This window comes from Protomyctophum parallelum, assembly GCF_964188405.1.
Source record: "Protomyctophum parallelum genome assembly, chromosome: 5".
Lineage (NCBI taxonomy): Eukaryota > Metazoa > Chordata > Actinopteri > Myctophiformes > Myctophidae > Protomyctophum > Protomyctophum parallelum.
The window spans coordinates 2,130,493-2,135,690 of NC_139702.1; the positions used below are offsets into that span (position 1 = coordinate 2,130,493).

Below are 5,198 nucleotides of genomic sequence, written 5' to 3' on the forward strand. Positions count from 1 at the left end.
TTCATGTTTTAGGTTGTTATTAGAGAAAGTAAAAGATGAGTGTTAATTTTATTTAATTTGCTGCTTTCTTTCGTTTTACAACATTTTATGGTGATTTATTTTTGTATTATTTACTATAGTCCTAATAAACCCCAAGAAATTACATCTGGCCACAAAAGATCACAGGATCTACTGAATGTGAAGGTAGCCTACTGGGGGAAGGCTTATACTGTGTGTATAGGCTCAATATGTCAGTTTGTCACATTCAGTAGATCCTGTGATCTTTTGTGGCCAGATGTAATTTCTTGGGGTTTATTAGGACTATAGTAAATAATAAAAAAATGAATCGCCATAATATTTTGTAAAAAAATACATATTTAGCCCCATGCTCGAATGCCCCCACCCCCCTGTCAAAAACTGCTAAAATCCCTAAAACTAAAGAAAGCAGCAAATTAAAGAAAATTAACACTCACCTTTTAGTTTCTCTAATAACAACCTAAAACATGAACCTTGGTTGAAAAAAACTAAAGTTGTCCTTTAAGGTAAGACATTGTGTCATCAATTCTCAACCTGACAAGTTAACCTATCCTACCATATGGAAACCTAGAGGTACTTGGTGCTATAATGGATTCACGGCTGTGTTATGTGTTGCTATGGAGACGTGAAACAGCAGAGCAGTTGGGATGATGTAAATAGCTGAATAGTCCACGTGTCTTTATGACCCAAACCTCAGCCACTCAACCTGCGATATTGTGGCAAAAGAAAAGTTGATGTGTTGTTTTATCTTTACTGCTTTAAAGTAATCCTCTACAAATGTGTCTTTATTGTGAATGACTGAGTAACTAAAGATAACTTGTGTGAAAAAGGAAACCATTAAAAAAGTTCTACAAATGTAAATCCAAGCCACTACACCTATGGAGAAAACTGTACCCCCCCCCCCCCCCCCAAATATTGGCTGTCTTTCTTTGGAAACATACAACCAAAGCTTCCAGAAGCAGTGGGTGCATCTGTTGTATGCCAATGCCATCTGCTTGGCCATATCGCTCCTATTAGTTGCATTATTGCCATCCTCAGGGAAGCTTGCTAGAGGAAAACACTGTGGTGCCACTGTACATATTTTAAGCCATGGTCAGATCTAAACATTTCCCAGGGGAAAGTAAGCGGGACGTCACAATGCTTCCCCGCTTCGCCAGCGAGAGCAGAGATTGTTTGCTGCCTGCTGCGGCTCACTGCTAAAGAACCTCATCCCAGTGTCTGTTCTCAGGACTTTAGAACAGCTCAGAACCTGAGCTCAGTTTAGAACAGCTCAGAACATGAGCTCAGTTGGACTTTATAACAGCTCAGAACCTGAGCTCAGATGCAGTCTGTATGCCGCTCATTAAATACTGTGAGGCGACTGGAGCGTTTAACCACCCGGCTTCACACAGTCAGTAGCAGTTATCAGCCTGTTGTAGTTAAATTCTCTTACAAGACATCCAGCCAGTTGATGCCATTATAGCTAATCCTATGTACATAAACAATGAAGTAGCTTTAATTGCCCTCCCATTACCACTGTTGCGTGTAAAATGCTGGCAAATAAAATGAATGGGAGGCGTCACAGGGATTCCTGGAAAGCAAAGCAACTCAACTCAGTGACACGGGTTCGGGGAATGCAATTTTATGTACTTTATGTGTCGATCCAATTCATTGCCTTCACTTAACGCCACAGACCTGGTTGATGTGTTCATCATTGGTCATTGGACCTTTTGCCCCCCATTAAAGGATCCATTCCAAAGTTACTGTGTGGAAAATCTCTGCTACGGCTTTTCTTTATTACGTAGAGAAAGAGATGGAGGTGTAGAGTCTGTTCTTTATTACGTAGAGAAAGAGATGGAGGTGTAGAGTCTGTTGGCGGTGGAAAGGTTATGGTGTGTATTATGAGGCAGTAAATGACGGGTTTATTTAGGGAAGGAGGCGGAAGGCTGAAGGTTGGAAGGACATTCTTTCTATACGATCTCTCCGACGCATGTCTCTTTCTGTCTGTCTCGCTCATGTTTTCTGCCCCTCGTTATTTTTTCTTTGCTTCCCTTACGTACGCTCTCTCTCTCTCTCTACTCTCTCCTCTCTCTCTCCCTCCTCAGCCTTACCTCCCCTCTGGCTGTTATTCTTCAGATCAGAAACAGGATGCTGGCCACGCTGGGTCAGTTCTCTCCCAATTACAACCAGATGACCTCTGACCACACACACATCTTTCCAAAAGAGTGAAAGGGGGAGGCAGAGGCATACTGTAGGAGTGGCGAGGGGGCAAATAGAGAAATGTATTGTGCAGAGGAGAGATGGTGAACGTTTGATGTAGAGAGAAGAATTATTATTATCGGCCAGAAACCTTGTATGTCCAAAAGGTCCTTTTCAAGAAATGGAAAGAAATAACCTGTGTTCCAGTGGATCCAATGTGGTTATTAATTTGTCACAAGCTCTTGCAGAAGCTCTTGCAGAAACTTGTGTCACATTCATTAAATATTTATAAAAACAAAACAAACCCCCCCCCCCCCCCCCCCCCAGCGGATCTGCATTACAATTAAGCTCACAACTCATCGCGATGCGCTGCATTGTGAAGCTTGTACTGTAGATCGCCTATAAAACCACAAAAAGTTGAAACGTTACATGGTCTGCCGAAACGGAGATAATACTAAGAATATACAGTAAGTCTAAGAATGTACCCGATATCTGTCCCACTCTTTGAACTCAGTGGCCTACACAGTATACTTCTTTTGCAGTAAATTCTATTCTAAAAACGAAAGCACCAAGATATAAATCTGCAGAATCTACCGTTTCTAGATCTATACAGTCTACTTTTGCTGTATAAACACAGCCAGGAAGCAAAGCTGAAAAAGAGAAAACTGCACTTGGATTTAGCCTCTCTAAAGTAAACATCATTGAATTATACCCCTTCTGGACAGTGTTTATATTACCACCAGTTACAGAGTTACTGTGTATGAGTGTGTGTGTTACACACTTCAATGAATGAGTCCATATCAGTGTGGTTTGATTTTATGACCGTTTTACTGGACATCAAGGAACTGCAACAAGACAGTTAAACACACAAAATGAGTGAGACACATGTTGTCCAGCTTATATGCACAATCACCATATACCGGATGTACTGGTTTCCTCATTGCCTGACTGGCAGAAATATGCTGACTCACTGGACATAACAAAATAATACATAACATCACATTCAGTTTAAACAAAATAACAAAAAGACATGACACCAAATAGTTCTGTTTCCACAATAGCATATTACTATCACAGTGAGTTGGAATTATTATCAATAACATCAGACAGACAGTATAGTAGCTTGGGGCCTCCTGCAGTCACTATCACAGAGTTAGCATTAGCTGCTAGCTATTAGCTAAGCTGCTAAGCTGCTAAGCAAAACCTGACTACAGACAGTACTCTAAAACATTGTGGAGACACACGGCTACCTTTTCCCACTATCACATATCCCCTGTTCAGCTACTTTATACAGTATGTCTAAATTAACCCACTCTCTTATATCTCACCTGCAACAAGACAGTTAAACACACAAAATGAGTGAGACACATGTTGTCCAGCTTATATGCACAATCACCATATACAGGATGTACTGGTTTCCTCATTGCCTGACTGGCAGAAACATGCTGACTCACTGGAGTATATTGCCCCCTTGTGGCTTAGGAGCAATCGCTCTGTTTTGTTATTGGCAGGGCAGAAACACAGTGACTATTTGTATTTGAGACTATTAAACATTACATAGAACAATGACAAAATGAAATACACTTATGCATGAACTTGTATCTTTTTAACTATTTGACTTGTAATGTCATTAACTGCATTAGTAGAATTCTTGAGTAGAATATGAATTATAATTAAATAAACAACCAAAAAATAGGGGGTGGCTTTGGCTTATCCTACACTCTCCCCTCCAAAATGAAATGGCGTCCCGACATTACGATCATCAGTCCACATGTTGTATTTATGCCTTGCATCTAGGAAGAGTATAACCAAGTAGGAGTCAGAAACAGTCCAAGAACTTGAAGATGCATTACTGTCCATTTCAGTAAACCATATGACATGTAGCTCCTCTTAATGCCTTATGTTTGCAGAAGGTGTCATTGTGCACAATGACATTCCACTGCCACTTCCATCACGAGAATGGGTATATCTGCATCATCTCTGAGTAAAGTACTTTTACATACTGTAGCGAAAACTTCCTATGTAATTCAACATGCAGTAGACTGTAGTCATAGTGGGTCACTTCATTATCAACACAAAAAAAACTTTCTTATCCTAACTAAAATCACTTAATCCTCAAATCTCAGTACTTAATATCTGTGTTAAATCAATCTATTCAATCATGTGACACCGTGGGCATCCCTAACCTATGATAAGTAAACATTAACTTTTGTTTTCTCTGTCTCAAAGGATATCGGTTCTCTCGGACAGGTGATTGGTCAAGATCATCATCGTCTTGGTCACTGTCACTGCATGCAGACTCGGCAGACTGATGATCTGATGACCTCTCAGGGCTTTGTGTATCATTCTCTTCTTCCTGTCTGCCCAGCTGGTACTCTGCATCATCCTCTCCATCCAGGTCCTCCTCTTCTGCTGCTCCAGCCTCTGGATAGACATCTGGCTGCTGATGCTCTGTATGCAGATGCTGTTCCACCTGTTCTCTGTCGTCTGCTTTCCATCCGATGATTCCTCTCCATTCTTCCTCATCCTCTGAACTGTGTTCTTGTTCTGGGTTCTCTTGTCCCTGTGAGTTGCTTTTCTTTTTTTCCTTCTTTTTTTCTGTACAGGGGTCCACATTCTCCACTGGCAGGAATTCACATGGCAGCAAAAGGTTCCTATGCATGACTCGAATACGGCCCTTTCCATTCTCTGGCTTGAGCTCATACACTGGACTGTCTTGCTGTTTTCTCTGTGTCACAATGTGTACTTGATCTTCCCAATATGACCTCAGTTTTCCTGGCCCGCCTCTTTCAGAAAGCTTTCGGATAAGCACTCTGCATCCAGGATACAACTCTGCACCATAGGCTTTCCTGTCATACAGAGCTTTCCCTCTTCTGCCCTCTTTGTAGGCTGTGGCTGAGGCCAGCTTGTAAGCATCATCCATTCGAGCTCTCCATTTTTCAGCATAGCCTCTGGGTGATGAGCTTTGGTCTTTTGCCGTGAGGCCAAACATCAGATCAATAGGG

At 41.4% G+C, this 5,198-nt stretch overlaps 1 long non-coding RNA gene across 1 annotated transcript; it reads left to right on the forward strand.

Annotated features, from left to right (window-relative positions):
- The first annotated feature begins 1,137 nt into the window (after positions 1-1,137).
- On the forward strand, positions 1,138-2,946 carry LOC310858595. The gene is made up of 3 exons (XR_014569216.1): positions 1,138-1,235; positions 1,298-1,813; positions 1,855-2,946. It is a non-coding gene; the product is annotated as an uncharacterized lncRNA (long non-coding RNA).
- Positions 2,947-5,198: the final 2,252 nt, after the last annotated feature.